The following is a 20,248-nucleotide window of genomic DNA, read 5'->3' as shown; positions in this document are numbered from 1 at the left end:
CATCCATGTCTTCGCCATATATATAAAAAGTGGTCAGATCATTATCACTCTTTGTTAACCACAGTCCATTCCTGACAATGTTCCTTCTAAGGTGTGCGGCTGCACATGCTGTACATCAGACCAAGTACGACTTCGATCTGGGAGAGCTGAAGAAGCCCATTCTAGGGATGTGAATCGTTTTTTGACGATTTAAAAAAATCGTCCGATATTTTTTTATTCGTCAAAAATCATTAGAGTGCGCGATACAATAGAAATTCCCCCGATTTATCGTGAAAAATCGTTAATGGGTTAGTGTCCACTAACGGGAGTTATTTGGGGGGAGGGCGGGAAAACCGGCACACTAAAACAACCCCTAAACCCATCCCGACCCTTTAAAACTAAACCTTTACCTTTCCCCACCCTCCCGAACCCCCCAAAAACTTTTTACAAGTACCTGGTGGTCCAGTGGCGCATTTTCAAAGATGGTGCCAGCCATCCAGTGCTCCCACCATGTGACTGGGGGCGGCCAATGGCACGGATACCCTGTCACATAGTATGGGCAAAGGGCCATCGGCGCCATTTTTATTAGCGCAGCCGATGGCCTGAGAGCGGGAGATCGCTCCCTGCGCCCCCACTGGACCACCATGTAATTTTAAAATGGTTTTGGGGAGGTTCAGGAAGCAAAGGGGTCATTTTTAAAGAGTCGGTGGGTTTTTTGTTTATCGGCTCAGGCGCAGCCGATAAACAAAAAGCCAATCTCTCACTCTCTCTCTCTCTCTCTAGGAAATACCACATTTCTGGCACTTATAACCAGCAATATTCAAAGGATGTTTAGTTTAAAGTAACCTGGCTAATTGCTGTGAGCACTGATAGTGTTAAATATCACTCTGTTTAAGGGTCCAAAAGAAAATACTTTACTGAGGGTGAATCAGTTAAGTAAATGGCACAGTTCAAAATAGCATCACAGCTGAACTTTCTTCTATCTGTTCATGTGTCTCTTATTACCAGGACAGGGGAGACCCTTACCCACGAGGGCTTGGACAAATGAAGTCCCCAAGTGTGGGTGGGAAAAGCCCTTCTAAAAACTGATAAAAGTAGGTAACAAAATCCTCTCTCCACAGGGTTTGAAGATTCCACAAGGGAGTCAAGATGGTATTAGTCATGGTTAGCAAATGTCTCTCTTCACCCCTTTCACTCTCTCTTGAATCCCACACTGGAATACAAGCTCTCTATGTTCCTCTTAGGGCAGGAAAGGAACAGCAAAACTCTTCCTCCCTGTTCTTCTAACTTAAAAGCCTTTCTCCCAAAAACAGATTCAAATATCAGAAGTTCTCTGTTGTGGGTCATCACCATTCCTCCATCCTCCAGAAGACTTCAGAAATGCATATGTTCCCTATCCTGCCCCCCCCCCCCCCAGAGAAATATTTCCCCATAACCTCTCTCCAAGCAACATCTAGAGATCTTGCAGACTTATTACCATGAAAAATCTCAAAAAATCCCAAAACAAATCTGGATGCCAACCCAGCCAGCCAATAGTGCACTGAAGATAAGCTTTCTGACTTTGCTCTAGGACCCCAGACAGAGAATACCTCAGAGTAGACCCAAAATCCAACTTAGAAGAAACCTGCATGCACATCTAACTAACTCTAAACCTCAAAAGCACTGCCTCCAGTCTCTCAGGAGAGAACTGCTTGTATAAACAAAGGGGCTGGCCATCTCAGTTCTCTCAAAGGGAGGGACTATACCAAAGGTTCCTTCCCTAGTATACTAAATTGCTTGTCCCTAGCTAAAGAAGTTAAACAAAGGGCACTACTGGTAAGTGGTAATAAACCCCAGTGGGTCATTACATTTGTATTTTCAAAAGTGTCTCTGAACTTTCCCTTTCTCATCTTTGTGACCTCACTTAAGCACTATTAAAACCATTTTGCCATTTGCATGTGCCTCATGCTACGTGAATTTAAGGCCCTCAAAAAAACCCTACGACAGGCCTGGAACCTGACTTAAGCAATCAGGCTGGAGAATGCTTTTATCCTGTTTTGCAAAGAAAATCAACAAAATGATGAAGGGAATGGAATAGCTGTTTTATGAAGAAAGGCTAAACAAATTAGGGTTCTTCATTGTAGAGAAGAGTCAACTAACAGGACATAGAGAGTATTACAAAATCATGAGTGGGGTGGAACAGGTACATAGGGAAATGGTTATTTATCCTTTCAAATAGTAATAGGAATAGGGGACACTCCATGAAAGTAACAGGGATCAGATTTAAAACAAATTGAGGAAAGTGTTTTTTCCATTCAACTCAGCAAGCCATGAAATATGTTGCCAGAGAATGTGGTGAAAGAATCTAGCGGAGCTAAGTTTAAAAGGAGTTTGTACAGGTTCCTGGAGAAAAAAAACCATTATTAGCCAGGTTGACTTGGGGGCATGGTTGCCAACTGGCTCCAGATTTTTAGAACAATGTGGTCCAGACCTGGTTTTAACCCATTGCATGCAGGGACTTGTAGTCTTGCTCTTCTAAGGACATACAATAGGGAAGTCAGAACTACAAGTCCCTGCATACAAAGGGATAAAACCAGGACCAGATCAGCATGTCCTGAAAATCTGGAGCCAGCGGGCAAAACTATTTGGTGGAAATCCACCACTTAACACTGGGAGTGAGCAAAAGAGAACTGGGTCTACTCTTTAGGATGTGCTGGGTATTTTCCATTGATGACCTGGACCGACCACTATTGGAGACAGGCTACCGGGTTCAGCCCAATATGGCTCACCTTATACTCTTTTTCTGTTTGGGTGACTGCAGTATCACTGCAGAATGGGTCCATTCTTGTAGTTTCAAGAGACAGTATCACTGTAGAATGGATTTTGCTATCTGCAGTCCCTGCATAAGCCTAAGCCTGACATTGTGGTCTGGGTAAACTGCATGAAATTAGAGCACAGTTTATAAGAGTGTTGAGCATCTACCCTGAGATTTCTACATTTAGAATGACTGCCTTCCTGAAATGTTCCATTAGAGGGTTCTTGTTTTAATCCCTTTCTCTTTTATTTTGTAAAGATCATAAGGATTTTTAAAAAACTCAGTTCTCAGAAAGTGTATTTTTTGGATTCTGTGATATCGCTCTTTCTACAGAATTCTGTATTGGGCAGAGGTTCTGTGTGTGATTAGGTAGGTGTAAAACAGAACTGGAGATTTCCCAGCACATTCAATAGATTATTTTAATTAATGTTAACCAAAAAGATGATGATGTTAATCAAAATAAGTTTGATTTTGTTGTTGTAATGTCTATAAATCAGTTTTTATCTCATTATCAAAATCTCAGCCAATATTCACATCAGTACGGCACATATTGAACAATTATGTTTTATTGCCTCCCCCTTCCCCACCCTCCTCTAAAGCAACTCCAGTAATTCTTTAGAAATTCTTCAGAAAGGTATGCAACTATGACGATATAATCTTTTAAAAGTCCATACTTGTTAGTAGATGTGTAATATTAAGTGCTCATTTAAGAATGTAAGCTGTTATGTCTAAGGAATGCTAAGTTTAAGCAGTGCTAAACAGCATACTTCAAGCTTTAGGGTTCATACCAATATATATTCTTGTCAGACATCAAGAAACAAATCATGCTTCTTAGGAGATGAGTTTATTACTGTTAAGCAATTCAGAAATGCTATAAAATAAATATATAAATAAATATTGGCAAACGGGATCACATCAGACAAACCCACAATGATACAATGGAAGTTAAGGATTCATAAACTACAGTGGTCGTTAGCCTCCCAGGTGGTCATTAGGTTCTGAGAGAACCATCCCCCATTGGTCTGAGGCAGCTGCTTCCCAGGGTCAAGGGCTCTACTTATCTACTTAGCAGCTTGGGTGCCACACCGGGGAGCCCGGTTCAATCCACCCAAAGGGATCAGCAACTTGGACCACTGCCGGGCAAGTTTTATAATTTAAAAAAAGTTTTGCTTTCGTTTTCTCCCAAGTTTTGTTCTGCCCAGCTGATCAATTGTTGAGCTTCCATCGCCACCGGTTGACTTCTGGTTCCTCCTTGGCGATTGATGTATGCCATCATGGTCGCATCGACTGAGAGAATTCTGACAGACTTGCCCTGGAGGAGAGGATGGAATGCTTGCAATGCCAACCATACCGCCCTGGTTTCCAGTCAATTGACTGACCAGAGAGATTTGACGGGAGACCAAAGCCCTTGTACCGATTTCCCTTGGCGTACCACTCCCCAACCAGAGAAACTGGCATCGGTGGTGACCACTGTCCAGTCGGGCACTTCCAAGTTGCTGATCCCTTTGGGTGGAGTGAACCGGGCTCCCCTGTGTCGCACCCAAGCTGCTAAGTAGATAAGTAGGGCCCTCGACCCTGTGAAGCAGCTGCCTCAGACCAGTGGGGGATGGTTCTCTCAGAACATAATGACCACCTAGGAGGCTAACAACCACTGTAGTTTATAAATCCTTAACTTCCATTGTATCATTGTGGGTTTGTCTGACGTGATCCCGTTTGCCAATATTTATTTATTTATTTATTTATTTATTTTAGAGCATTTCTGAATTGCTTTACAGATAAAACTATCATCCAAAGTGATGTACAAAGATCACAGTTTAAACAAGATAGAAAATTCACATGTCTAAAACAAAATCATTAAACATATAACAAAGCATAGATAATTCCAGTCCCCTGCCTACAAATTTCTCATCCTCCCAGTATAAACTGTACAAATTATCAATACATAGACAGGGTACTCTGCAATTAGCATGACATTTCAAAAACTGCAAAACAACAACAAAGTCTAGTTGTCAACAGACATATACCATGTCTTTAGCTTTTTCCAAAATTTCATTAAATAGTTTTTTTGCTACTAGAAATACTTTCCATAAAAATGACTTTTTCTGTGTTTGAATCTTACGATGAATCTCCTCAAAGATATCCAAGAGACACAGTCTTGCTGAGAGCGCCAACGCATGATTATGAAGATTAATGATATAGACCAGTAATTCCTCCCAGAAATTTTTCAAGATTGGGCAACTCCAGAAATTATGAAAATACAGGCCGATATCTGTGGAACATTTTATACAAAATCCGAAGGGAGTAATTTTGCTTTGTACACCCACTTCTATGACATGTACATTTGTCACAAAAACTTTGAATTTCTCTCAAAATCATGTTCTCCGATGTAATGACAATTTGAGAGAAACAAGACTATAATTCTTCTGCTGTGATGTTTAATTTGGCACCTTGCTGTCATTTGGCCAATAAATCTTTAAACGGTTTTGGCATCTTCATTGCATAAATTGCTTCGGCTAATGCTGCACATGAACCTTCTTTTCCTAGAGCTGAGAACAGTATTTTAACATATGGTTTGAGTCCCAAGTAGGTCCTCTTATACAGTACTGACTTCTCTATAGAGTGTCAGTTTTGAAAGTAGGCATAAAAGTCTTCAGTAGATAAGTTGTGTTTCACTCCAAGATCTGAAAATGGGCATAGGGATTTCTCTTCTCCCCCCCAAAAAAACTATAGTAAATATATCTGTTCTCATTCTATCTTTTAAATATAGGATTATTTATTTCAGATACCAATTGCAGATTACCACAACTAGAGAGAAAAGGTGATATGGCACTCTCTGCCTTTAGATTACAGAAAAAAATGATTTCCAAGCCTGCTTGCATGCTTGCACCACTTCATTCCATTTTATATAGTCTGGCAAAGTATAGAAAGGTATATGAAGAACATTACTCAACTTATATTTATTTTAGATTCCGCTTTTCGGCACTTAAAAGTGGATTATAGTCAGGCACTCTGGGTACGTTATCGGTGAACACCAATCCTGTAGAAAATTTGTGGGCGAACAGTCTGCTGTCTGCAGTTTCGTGTCTCAGCATACAACCCATATTGTAAATTTGTAGAAATGTGCATGCGAGAGAAATGAAATAGGAAATAAAACAAAATATTCTATTTTGTCTCATTTCATTCTCATTCATTGGTTTTCAGATTTTATTTTGAAAAAAAAAAAGGTTATCCATTGGGCCTAGGCCCAGGCCATAGCTGAGGCCCAAAGCAGAGATATTGGTCTAAGCCTGAGCACGATACCTCGGTCATGACCTAGGCCCAGTCCCAACATTGAGGCCTCGGCCAAGACTGCAAACATTTTGCCAGGGATGGGAAACAAAGCGCCCCACTTACCCGATTCATTCAGGATCTGAAGTCACAACTCAGGTTCAGGCCCAGGCACAGGCCCCACACTGCGGGTCAGCGTGGAGGCTGGTTCCCGATGCTGGGGCCTCATCCTAGGCCAAGGGGTGATGCCAGGGCTCAGTCCAGAGTTCAGGTCTCAAAGCTGGGACCTTGCCCCTGAAACAGGCCCTACTCTCAATTTTGGGCCCTTGGCCGGGACCCGGGACTGACACAAGAGCCTAGTCCAGAGGCTGGGACCCAACACCTGGGTCTCAGCCCGTATCCAGCCCTAGAGGCCAAAGAGCAGGCTTCATAGCACTGTCCTCTTCTTTCTTCTTCTTCTTCTTTAAAATAATGGAGACTACTGGGAAAGCACCAGAGTGCATTAGCTCTGGCACCTCCCTCTTCATTGGAAGTTACCACTCTGGTGTATGGCAGATTAAATGAACAAAATGGCGACTTCCACTGACGAGGGAGGTGCCAGAGTTAATTAACTATGGTGCATCATAAGTGGATGCCATCATTTTAAAGAAGATGAAAGAAGTGGACAATGCTATGAGGCCTGGGCTCTGGCTTCCAGACCTGGACCGAGGCTGAGGACCTTGCATCAGGCCTGCAACCAGGCTGAGGTCAAGGTGTTGGGACCTGGTCTCCAGGCCAAGGCCCAGGCATCGGGTTTTCCAAGCCTGACTTCGGTGTTTGGCCTGTGTCCGGGCCAAGGCCTGGGTCTAGGCTGTGAGCTGGGCTGAGACACAGGCATCAGGATCCAGCCTCTCGGCTGGCCCTGGCATCAGGCCTAAGTCTTCACCTAGGCCCCAGCACTGGGACTTGGCCTCAGAACAGGCCCTGGCATCGGGATTAGGCCCAGACTTTGGTCTAGGCCAAGGCCTTTGCATCAGGACCTGGCCTCTGTATAGACCCCAGCATCAGGCTTGGGCTTGGGCCTTGGCCTAGGTTGAGTCTGAGGCCCTGGCATCCAGTCTAGTAACCAACCAAGTTATAGGGACCAAGCCTCGAAGCTTGGGCTTTGTGTAGTACCTACACCAAGGTCATTGTGACCTACCATGGCCTAGGCCTATGCAAGGCTGAGGCTTTAGCCTGGGCCTAGACCTCATCATCTGATTCCCCCCAGACCAGGGATGATCCTGACTCTGGCATTTTTTCAGGTGGGGAAATGGGTGGTGGGGACGCAGACCCAGTTTTTTTTAAAATGTTTATTTCATTTTCTAAAACAAAATTAAAGAAATAAACAAATGAAATTAATGCGGAAACCCCCTAAAAAAAACTAAATGAAAAATAAATTGAAATTTTTAATTTTTCCCACTCCTATAAATTTGTAAGTTAGGACATCCCATCCCTCTGTCCTCTGTGGATAACTTCATTATCTTTATGGCTATTCATGCCTTCTTTGTTCTCCCAAAAAGTAACCTCAATATATGTTGAATTTCTAACACATCTTCCTTTTTCAACCGTATGGTAACATTTGAAGCATGTAATGCCATTTAAGAAGCTCCATTATTAAAATAAATGTATTTTCCTATATAGTGACAATGGCAAAGATTTCCAATCTTTCAATTTTATCCTCATTTTCACCAACTGTGGTGTAATATTACTCCTGTTCTGCACCTCTGCTGATATTTTTATCCCTAAGTATTTCATATCTGTCTCCACCCATTTTAACAGAAAGCTTCCCCCCATGTGGTTCTCAATGTCCCCAACACATCTAGTACTTCTGAATTGTCCAAGTTGATTTTTAAGCTTTAAAAACAACCAAAATCTTTTTATGTTGCCATAATATTTTTTAACAAGGCTTTTGGGTTTGTTAAGAAAATTCACACATCGTCAGCAAAGGCCATAATTTTAAATGTATTTCCCACTGCATAACCAGAAACTTTCATACTTTGCTTGACTTTATGTAGCAACAGGTCCATAGTTAATATGGAGATAAGGGGCATCCTTGCCTGGTGCCTCATTGTAGTCTAAACTCCTCTGACGTGGGCTCATTGGCTAATATAATTGAATTGCATTATCGATAAAGTACTGATGTATACTGTAAACGTTTCCCCGCAAACCTAGGACAGAAAAAAGGTAGGACCGTGAAACACGGTCAAAGACTTTTTCAGCTTTAAATCCCACTACCAACGATAGAATTTTCTGAAATTTGCCATGAATCAAGTCTGTTATTAATCTTACTGTGTGCTTCCCTGCTGATCTTCATTTTACAAAAGACACTTGATTTTGTGAGATGAGGTCTGGTAAAACTAGGTTGAGGCCATTTACCACAACTTTAGCATGCAATTTCAAATCAAAGTTCCGCAGCGAAATGGGCCTATATGAAGCCAGGTTGCTAGGCTCCTTGCCAGACTTTGGGAGAACAGTGATAGAAGCTTTTTTATTCCCTGGAAATTCACCTGCCTTGAGAGCTGCTTCAAAAAAGCTCCCTAGTGGTTTTGTCAAAAGTGGCAGTAGGATTTTATAATAATCTGCATTTACTCCTTCCAGACCTGGGCTCTTATTGAATAGACTAGTTTTAATACAATCTGTGATTTCTTGATGTTGGAAGGGTTTATTAAGAGTCTCCAATTGTTGGTTGTCCGAGCGTAGCAAAGGCAGATCATGGAAGAATTCCTCCTTTTTTTCGCAGAAAAATTAAAGGAATACCCCTCACGTACTTACAGCGTTTTTTTCAATTATAGTACTACTGCCTTGAATCTCATTAGATTTTCCATGACAAATACTGGATAATGCTTTATCAGTGTGTTTCATTTGCCCCTGAATAAGGAAGGATTGAACTTTCTGAAACATTACAATGTCAGGCTGATTAAAAAAGTTATTTTGTAACATCTGGGAAAGGTTATTTTGAAACATCTGGGACATTTCATCATATACACATTGAGGTAGATTTTAAAAACATACATGCGCGCGTACTTTTGTTCGCGCACCAGGCACGAACAAAAGTATGCTGGATTTTATAAGATACGCGCGTAGCCGCGTGTATCTTATAAAATCCGGGGTCGGCGCGCGCAAGGGGGTGCACATTTGTGCAACTTGCGTGCGCCGAGCCCTGTGCGCGCTGCCCGTTCCCTCCGAGGCCAATCCGAAATCGGAGCGGCCTCAGAGGGAACTTTCTTTCTACCCCCGCACCTTCCCTTCCCTTCCCCTACCTAACCCACCCCCCCCGGCCCGATCTAGACCCCCCCCCCCTACCTTTATCGGAGAAGTTACTACTGCTTCCGGGCAGTAGTAACTTACGGGTGCCGGCGCGGCAGGCCCCGAAACAGGCGCTGTGTCGGGGCACTCGGCCATGCCCCCGGACCGCCCACACGCCCCCGGACATGCTCCTGATCCCTAACCGTGCCCCCTGGCCACGCCCCCGACCTCCCCTTTTTGCAAGCCTCAGGACTTACGCGCGTCCTGGGGCTTGCGCGTGCCGCCGAGCCTATGCAAAATAGGTTCGGCGGGCGCAGGGGGGGTTTGGGGTAGGTTTTCGGGGGGTACGCGCATATCTTACATGCGTACCCCTTTGAAAATCTACCCCTATGCAAAATAGGCTCGGCACGCGCAGGGTGGGTTTGGGGTAAGTTTTCGGGGGGGTACTCGCATATCTTACGCGCGTACCCCTTTGAAAATCTACCCCATTGATTTTTTCTTTAGAAAATTTATGTTTGAGATGTGTTCCTTAACCTGGTGTAAAAATTAGCAATTAGAAAAGATTTATTTTATTTTATTTACACAAAACTGATCAAAAAATCTCTTGATGTATTATTTGCAGCTCAAAAAATCTTGAAAAATAAGCAAACAGTATGGGCTAGCCTATGTACAAATCATGAATGACTGATTAAAATTTCCAGCACAAAGTTGAGGTTATAAAGTATCGCTTAGTATGTTTATACCTGTGCTTTATGATGTTCATTCATATTCTTTGATATATATGAGCCTTTGGTCATACATCTATATTTTCAAAGTGAGATCATTATTGGTGTTTGTGTTATTCTTACACTTTGGGGTTTCATAGTGTTGATTGAGTATTGTTACACAGTGATTGTAGCATTTCTTTCCTTTTTGTGGGCGAACCCAGTCCCGGTATATTCCAAGATGTATATCGTAATGTCTCAGCCATATTTAATCAAAAATTTGAATATTTGTACCCTTAATTGCCATCTGTACCACATTAATATGCTAGTAGTCCCTCAGCCTAGACCATCAACATGTGTAGTAGATTGATAGCAGCGCATAAAATAATGTTCCCTGTCATTTGGTTGCAATTCCCCATTCATTTGTATTTCTTTTGGATTCTACAGAGTTTCCCACCTTCCCAACTCCCTGCCCACACTCCCCCCTCCCAACTTTTACCCCTGCTAATAACACAAACAGCAAGGGGTCGATTTTAAAAGGATTGTGCGTGTCCATGTGCACATGGTTCCCGGCGCGCGCACCTGGACATGCTGATTTTATAACTTGCGCCACGCGCAGATGCATGCCAGATTTTAAAATTTGCGCGTGCATATGTGGGCAGCCCGCGACTCGCGCGCATGGGGGGGAATTTTAAAAGGCCACATGCGGTAATGGGAATAGGGCTTCCCCTACCTAAACGTCCTACTCTTTCCCCTCCCTCCCTGACCCCTAACCCCTTCCTTGCTACTTACTTTTTATTTCGGGAACCATAGTAATCTCCATGGGCTGACTGGCTGCCAGTGCTTGCTTCCCTGGGACAGCGCCATTTGACGCTGTCCCAGCCCACCCCCCTGTCCTGCCCCTTCCTGCCCTGACCACACCCCCAGTCCACCCCTTTGGAGAGGCCCGGCACTTTGGCGTGTAACAGGATTTATGCGCATGGCCAGGCCCTTCCGAAAATGCGAGAGGCACACGCAAGGCCCAACCACACTCGTAACCCTGAGTTTTTGCATGCGTGGCCCTTTTAAAATTGGCCAAATACAAATTAATCCAAGAAAGCCACTCTCTATAGGGGAACAAATATCAGAATGATATTAAAAAGTGCTCTTACATATAATCCACAGGCTCTTGCCTGCAATGGGCTTCAAACAGCATCATATTACTGAGCACAATATTTTCACATCATTTACTAAATCCCACTATTAGTAATTTCTTTATTCATTATTCTTAACCATTTTATTATTTAAACCCAAAATATCCCTATTTTATTTTACCCAAAATATTCTTATTTTCTTTAAAACACTTTTTTTTTACAAAACTTATCTTTTAAATGTAGGACCACCCTTTCTAAATTTGCTTAGTACTTATGCTATCCCAACATTGACAATGTTTGAGCAACTTCTGCCTGCCTCAGGGGAATGTGCCTTATCTGAAAAGCAAACATATACATTAATAAAAGCCAGACATTAAAAAATCCAAACTGACAATGACATACAAATAAGCTAAACCCAGTGGAAACATACCCTCCAAGCAAATGCCTTAACTCACAGATCTCAACAACATGGCGCCAAATGCTCAAACTGCAGCCATTGAACGCTGAGATTATATTATAACAACACACCCACTGACTTGACCAATCAATGATGATTCTACCCCTTCACAAAAATACTGACAATCTAATTCTTTGTTCAAACCCAAAGGTTAAACTGTTTGTAATTTAAAAATCCTATGCTGTTATGCCTGCAAGAGACGCAAATTAAAGTCCCCTCCTCTCACATTTCTTTTCAAAGCTTCCAAAACAGTAAAAGATAAATCTTTAAATGAATGGTTAAACTTTAAAAAAAATGTTCAACCAACAGTGCCTCCTCTCTTTCACACTTCAATGCACTACGGCGCTCAATCAGACGAGTTTTCAACATTTGCATCATCTTCTTTACATACATTAAATTGCAGGGACACCAGATCAAATATAGCACTTTGCTTGAAATGCATGTGGTTCTAGACTGAGGATGAAAATTACTCAATTACTCTAATGGTAAATGCATAAGGGTAGATTTTCAACAAGCTGTGAGTAAAAAATGGGGGTTTCGTGTGTGGCCGGGCCTCTTTGAAGGGGTGGACCTGGGGGCTGGTCAGAACAGCACTGTCCCAGAGCCTCATGTGCTGGCAACTTACTTCAGGTCGGTCCCTAAAGTAAGTTGGAAAACAAGAAAATAAAAAAAGGTAGGATTTAGGGGTTGGGAATGGAAGGGAAAGGAAAGGAAAGGGGAAAGGGAAAGGAGGTTAGGGTAAGGGTTAGGGAAGTTCCCTCCCAGTCCGAGCAGACTGGGAGCGAACTGGGTAAGGCCGGAATGCGTCGCCACGCGGAAATTGCATTACTCTCCCTCCTCCTTCCGCGTGCCGCTTGCACATGCGCACGCAGATGATAAAATCCGGCGTGCATGTGCACTCAGCCCATGTATTTTATAATATGCGTGCGGCAGCATCAGCATGCGCATGTTATAAAATCGCCGCATCCATGTGTGCGCGCCAGGAAGCACGAGCACTTCCTTTAAAATCTCCCCCATATTGTTCCATGACTGTGGACCCACAGAACAAGATCCACATGCAAAATGTCCCAGATCTTCTGACTTACTTAAAGGGGTACTTTTGTGACCTGACTATCTGATCCTTTAAATTCCGTCCTCTACGATATGCAATCAATGGTTTATCTTGAAATGATAAATGTAACTGAAGAACATGCCAGTGTTTATAAATACTTTTAGCAACCCAATAGATTGAGGTAGAAAAAGGTAACACACACGTTAATTTCTTTGTTGTTCTATTAGGTTGAAACTGTAACAAAGAGTCTTTATTATTCCATCATGCCCTTTCAAAGCTTTATTAACTATAGATATAGGATATCCCCGTGCCACAAATCTATCTCACATTTCATATCATACCTCAGCACTGTATTACTGTCCATTGGTTTTTGAAAAATAGAAAAGAAAAAAGTATTGTCCTGTTTAGAAATGGTAATATCTAAAAAAGGCACCAAATCACACCCCAAAAAAGAAGTAGATTGGAGATTTAAATCACAACTATTCAACCAGTGCATAAACTGTTCAAATATAATCTTTCCACCAGACCACAAGAGTATGATATTGTCGATATATCTTTGCAAACAACAAATGTATTGTTGATTGGGGCATTGAACCAACCAACTATCGCTGTGCTTCTAATTTGCTAATAATAACAATCATCCAACAAAAAATAATTCTATTTTAATGCTAGGGTGGCTAGTTGAACCAAAACGTCTGTTGGAATCTGTCTATGTATGACTAGTTGTTAATGCCTCAGATATAACATTTAATGTTCCATCTTGAGGAATATTCATATATCAAGATACGATATCAATAGTAACTAAAGAGATGTCCTCAAAAGATCCTGTATAATTCTGTAAAGTTTTAGTTATATCTCCTGAATCTCAGATATATGAGGGTAACAAAGGCACTAACAGTCTCAAGAATGTGTTCACAAACACTGGCAGGGGCTCCAATAGAGACCCTTTGGCGGAGATAATAGGAAGTCCAGGTAAATGCGACATAGATTTGTGGATCTTTGGTAGATGATAAAACACTGGTGTTGTTAGAAAATCTACTGTAAGAAATTGAAATTCTTTATGAATAATCCATTTATTGATTAACCCAAACTCCAATAATTGATCTACATGATTTTTTAAAGTAGGGGTAGGATCTTTTGTTAAAGTCTTATAAAATTTACAATCTGATAGTTGATGTAATGCCTCCGTGCATACATATTTGTGTTTATCACCACAACTGCTCTGCCTTTATCAGCGGCTTTAATCACTAAACTTGTGTCCATTTGTAAATCGGTCAAAGCCTTCTTTTCTTCACGAGTCAAATTGTGTATAACTCCAGATGGTTTTTGAGAAATAGCCTATGAAAAGACTTGTATCAATGGATCTACTGGTCCCTGCGGACACCAATGTGAATGAGGAGCAACCATCGATTACTCTTTTAAAATCAGGCCATAAGTATATTAACCCCACAAAAGGGGCTAATATCATACAGATACCCCTCCCGCATTCTGTATTTATTAAAATAACTGTCAGCTTATCATCAGATACATCTGAACTTAGAAACTTCAATTTGACTGATTAATATATCCCCCTGTGATTGTTTTTCTCCTTGGTTCTTTAGGATGCCTATCTCCATGTTCCCATCACAAAGTGCCACCAGAAGTACCCCTACTTTGTGGTGGATGGTCAGCATTTTCAGTACAGAAGCATTGTTTTTTGAAAATTGACCCCTTAATAATTACCAGTTCTAAAAGTCCTTCTCCATCCACTTAAGCTAACTGTAAGCTTTTGGCATGGTAAATGTCTTAGAGCTTTTTGTACTTCTATGAACTGTCTTCACCTTATCCAAAACTGCACATACTGTCAGAAACAAGCAAAACATATTTTCTAGGAATAAACTTAAATTTATGTACTGAGCTTTAGGTTAGTTCACTATGAGTTATGTGATAATGCACCCTCCAATAAACAGGAAGGAGAGGCCACATTTCCTTAATCTCTTAGGATTCCAGCAATGTGAAAGCTTGCTATCCAAGTTTAATAATATAACCACATCACTCCTTCATATAACTATGTGCAAAAACAGCCAGGGCTCTATTTTTAAAGAGGGGGAACCACTGTCTCATTTCTCCTACAGTCTACTGCTGGCCCAGCACCACCCATTTTCATGCCATTAATTGAGTGCAAATGGAAATGCTCTGAAAACCATACAGAGCCAGACTAGTTGGTGCAGGATCTGTACCAAAAGCCATATGAGATGAGATAATAAAACCTAAGTTTGTGTACCCTAGAAGACTGGGGGGGATTGATAGCTGTTGTAATTCCTCATAGGGCTTCTTATTTTAGGTATTTATACATTGTAAATGTAAGTATTTATTTTCCATTTCATTGGTGGGTTCTTTGGGGGAGGGTTACCAAAAGCTATTGTTAGCAGCGTTTTTGCGCACAGGTTCTACTGTTGGGTACCTTTTCTGGTTACATCAAATGTGTAGATTTGCGCAGTTAAGAAGTACTTACTGTGGAAAAGGCACAACATCAATCTGGATGATCCAGGGTAGGCAAAGGAGGGGTGATAGAGTACTAGGGGAAGTGTTTTTTTTCCATTGTTTATCTAATAAACACTTATTTTATTCTTTTGTATCAAGGGTGATTTATCGGCGTTCATCGGTTTATTTATTTAAAACATTTATATACCAGAAAACTAGTAAAAATTAACAATAGAAGCAGTTTAAAACTGTAACATACATAATAAAATCCAACATAAAACCAGTTACTTAAAATCAGAAGCCCTATATGGTTTTATGGTTGGATTTTATTATGTATGTTACACAAAACACGTAAGAAGCAAATCTTTTTCAGAAGAATGAATGCTCTAGAAAAGTGGTATTCACTAGGGGTATACAAGGAAAATAAATTTGTTTTTGGTTCATTTTTGGGAGGTTTTTTCACACGTATTTTGACCAAAAAAACAAAAATAGAACATCCCAAGACCTCCAGCCCACTTGAAAAATTGCTGGGGCCAGGATCCCCCTGCCTACCACTTACCTGGTCTGGTGGAGATTCGCCAGCAAGGCCTAGGCCCAGGACAAAGCCTCAGCCTTGTGTAGGTATTGAAACCTGGCCTGGCCTCTTCGGCGAATACTTAATGGATCAGGTCGGTGGGGGTGGTTGGTGGCTCAGCTAAGGCCCCTACTGCAGCCCTTGCTTTGGACCTCTGTGTATGCCCTAGGTGAAGTCCTGGCCCCAGATCTAACTAGGCCCAATGCATTCATTTAAAACTAATGCAATGAATAAGGTTTGTTTCATTTGGAGGGCACCCAATTCATTTTGGGGCCCCCTGAATGAAACAAATCAGCCTTATTTGTCAAATTTTGATCATTTGTTTTTAAGCAAATGCACATCCCTAGTATTCATTTCCAGGCCTCTATGGCCACATACAGGTCAGATTTTCAGGATATCTCTATTGAATAGGCATGAGATGTGCACTGCCTCATTTGCATGTAAATCTATCTCATGTGTATTCATCAGGGGTATTCTGACCCATTTGGGCCCTCAAGGACTGGAAGTGAAGACTACTTCTGTCAAATAAGAAGTGACATATGAGGTTCCAAGGTGGCAGACTCTGAGCAACATCAGAAAATATTTCTTCATTGAAAGGGTGACAACTGCATGGAATGGCATTCCAGTGGAGGTGGTGGAGACAAAAGCATAACAGAAAAAAAGAAAAGCTAGAGATAAGCTTAGAGGGGCCCTAGCTGAGAAGAAGTGTGGTGACAACAATTGAACAACCAACTGCACTTTAAATGAAATTGGGGAAACTAAGGGGGTCATTTTCAATAGCTTTCGCATGTGATAGGGTGATCGGGGTCGAGTCATGGCAGAGTTGGCCCCAGAAGAGGAGGAGTCGGGGCAGCACCGGGGCCGATGCTGCGGAGACATCGCTGGCGGTGAAAGGTAAGGACCGAATAACTACAGCGAAAGCCGGCAGCCAGTGCACCGCAGTGGTGTGATGGCTGCCAGCTTTCGCAGGCCCGCCCCCCCGGTACCGCGCCATTCACTATTCTCTGCAAGAATAATGAACCCAGCCCTAAATGTGCCTTATGATTTTCATCCACTGTCATATTCTATGTAAGTTGCGATGCTAAAGCATCAGAATTAGGATTCCAAACGTAGTGATCCGTATACTTAACTAATGGTATATCAGACTGGAGATTTTTCTTTCAAGGTGTAGCAGTGATTTCTTTATGTAACTTCTAGTGCTAAGACTACAAATTACACCTAGTAGACTTGGTAGAAAAGAAATAAAGACATATTAACAACGATACAATTGTTGCTATTCCGGGCCGCCCCCGGAATCGCCACCCACCTGGTCGCGAGTTGGCGCGGGTCCCGCGCTCCCCGGGCCTCCAGGGGCCTCGGCTGCCGCAGGCCCGGCGTCTCCCCACCTCGCCCGGGCCTGCAGCTGCTTCTGCTCCTGCCTCCTTACCTCGCCGGAGCAGCCGGCGCCTCGCGGCGGTAGGCCCCGCCCCCTAGACGCTCGCGCGCGTCTCAGCCATAAATTTAAAGGGGCCAGCGCGGGAAACCTGGGGAACGCCTCCTGATGACATCAGACGCTGCAGGGTACTTAAGCCCTGCAGCTGGACCAGAACGTCGCCTTGCAACGAGGTTCCCAGGTTCTCCTGACTCCAGTTGCTGCATCCTGAGCTCCCCTGCTTTTCCTGATCTTTGATCCTGGTTCGGCTGACGGTGTTTCCTGGCTCTTGACCTTTGGACTGGCTTACGACGCTTCCCTGACTTCTGACCCTGGTTCGGCTTACGGTGATCCTCTGGCTTCTGACCCCGGACCGGCTTCCGTTGACGCTTTGGCTCCTGACCTCGGACTGGCTTACGGTGATCCCTTGGTTCCTGACTCTGGACTGGCGAGCGACGACCCTTCGGCAATTGACCTTGGACTTCATCCGACTTGGCCCTCGCAGGTCCGCCTAAGTCCCAGCGGCCGGGTCCCTACAGGCTCCTCCTGGGGGGACTCCGGCTTCCAGGGTGAATCTCCTAAGTCCCAGCGGCCGAACTCCTACGAGCTCCTCTCGGGGGAGGATCGGCTTCCAGGGCGAAGATCTTCCCACTACTGGACCAGCTCCGTCGCCTCCACCTTCCTCGCCAAAGCCCTTGGTCGCATAGGGCTTCCAGAGTTCCTCCTTCGGCCAGTTCTGAGCCTGTCTTTGCCGCCTCCCGGTCGGGGCCACTGCTGCCACCATCTACAGCAACTTCTCCTTTGGTTCCGATCGGCCCAAGGGTCCACGAATCCAACAACAATCTTGCAGCAAGAGAAAGGAAACAAAGTATTTGAACATATTGGTTACAGAAAGAATAAACCCATGGAATCACATTCTACATTTGTAAAAGCTTAGTTATTTGTGACTTCTCTCAGTGGTTTATCTTTTTAAATTGTAGAAAGGTGAGTTGGGATTTTGCTTGCTGTATTTACTGACTTATCCATTTGGCTGGCAATGTAAATAGAGGGCTGCATGGTCACTGGCTGAAAAAGAGCTCTGTAAATTTGAACGTCTGCCTGTAAGGAACTCTGCCTCGCAGAAAGCTATTCTGAGAATAACAGCTCCAGTAAACTGACTCAAGATCCATTACTGGAGATATCTCAAAAATTTATTACTGGAAAACGTATTAGGGCCATGTCTTCTGCATTGCTACTTCAGAAGAAGTGAGTTCATGTATCCAGGTGAAGGTCAAGACAAACACTGATATCATTTGCTGAACTCCTCCTATGCTTCAAATTTCTTGTGTTCAAATAAATGCTGTAGGGAACTTCACATCATCAGAACTGATTTTCAAGACTAAAAATAATTCAATAAATGTCCTGAAGTAAATGCACAATCATATATATATGCACATATACACACTCCTTGTTTGCTGAGTTTGTGGCGCTCATGCACAGATGACAACTAAGACTATATGCTGAACAAATACACAGTCCTGATAATCTTTAGGTTTACAAATACAGAAAAAAAGTGTGTATAAACCATCTATTTCATACTTAAAATTAAGAAACCATGCAGTGTAAAAAAAAAACCCAAAAAGAAAACCTTGACTGCAATTTAAATGGTATCATATATGTTTGTCCAAAGCACTATTTGCTCTTAGCCCTAAAACCCAGTATACAATCCTATACCGACAATGATTAAGTTTCCATGGGATTAATAATCAAAATTTTGCTTACCAGTAAACACATGTTTAGGTTTGTAAAAATGGGTTTTGATTATTGCTGCCTCCCTCAGTACAGGTAAAGTATGCGTGCACAATGCACATACATTTACCCGAACAAAAAAACAAATAACAGTCAGATCAGGGGAGGAAAGTACACCCTGTAACTGAATTTTCAAATCACCATGCGAACGTTCCAAGGCGTACTTTATGTCTACTTCAATACAGGCACAAAGTACTTGGGTACTTTGTACCTGTACTCTGCAGGCTAGGGGTAATGAGCTTGCAATGCTGTTGGGAGTTTCAAATTTTCTCTCGATACGAATTATGGTAATATGTATGTGTGACTTTTGAAATTTCGAGGAAATGCAATATACAAGTCCAGTTTGAAACTAGGTGGCCCAATCATTTGCTTTCAGTCTGCTTCCAGAGTTGCCCTGTTTGAGATGAAAGGCTTGTTGATCTGTTCTGAACAATATGAAGAAGTGAAATCAGGGATAGCTAAGGATCTGCAGCAGTTTGGCAGAGATTTTCATCCACATGAACAAGTTATTACAACATCTTTTGGTGAAAGGTTTGGTGAAGAGTTACCCTGAAGCAGGCACTCAGTACTGATGCATCTGTGGATGCTTTTGTTGTAATGAAACATTTTTATGATAAAAAGTGTTTGAAGTAAAGTTGGAGTTTTTGAAGCAATATAAATTTGGACTTCAACATCATTGATATTTGATCACAAACTGAGAAAAAATAACTTACTGCACAAACTTATATGATATTGTTCAAATTTTAATCAAGCTGTTTTTAAAAATGCCCTGTTTGGTAATTGTAAGAATGCAATAGTGTGGGGTAGATTGTTAAAAACTGCGCGATCACGTACTTTTGTTTGCGCAACAGGCGCGCAACATGGCGCCTGTTGCGCTGAATTTTATAAGATACGTGCGTAGCCGCGCGTATCTTCTAAAATCCTGGATTGGCGCGCGCAAGGCTGCCGATTTTGGGCAGCCAGCGCGCGCCGAGCCGCGCAGCCTGCCTCCGTTCCCTCTGAGGCCGCTCCGAAATCGGAGCGGCCTCGGAGGGAATTCTCTTTCGCCCTCCCCTCACCTTCCCCTCCCTTCCTCTACCTAACCCAGCCCCCCGGCCTTATCTAACCCCCCCCCTACCTTCATCCATGGATTTACGCCTCCCGGAGGGAGACATAAATCCACGCGCGCCATGGATTTGCCCCCGGGCCAGCGCCATGCCCCGGGCCCACCCCCCAAACGCCGTGCCACGCCCCCCAAACGTGGCGTCACTTGGCGATGCCCCCGACACGCCCCTTTTCAGAAACCCCGGGACTTACGCGAGTCCCAGGGTTCTGCGCGCGCCGGCGGCCTATGGAAAATAGGCGCGCCGGCGCACAAGGT

Source organism: Rhinatrema bivittatum, chromosome 8 (assembly GCF_901001135.1).
Source record: "Rhinatrema bivittatum chromosome 8, aRhiBiv1.1, whole genome shotgun sequence".
Taxonomy (NCBI): Eukaryota; Metazoa; Chordata; class Amphibia; order Gymnophiona; family Rhinatrematidae; genus Rhinatrema; species Rhinatrema bivittatum.
This window is presented reverse-complemented; position numbering follows the sequence as displayed.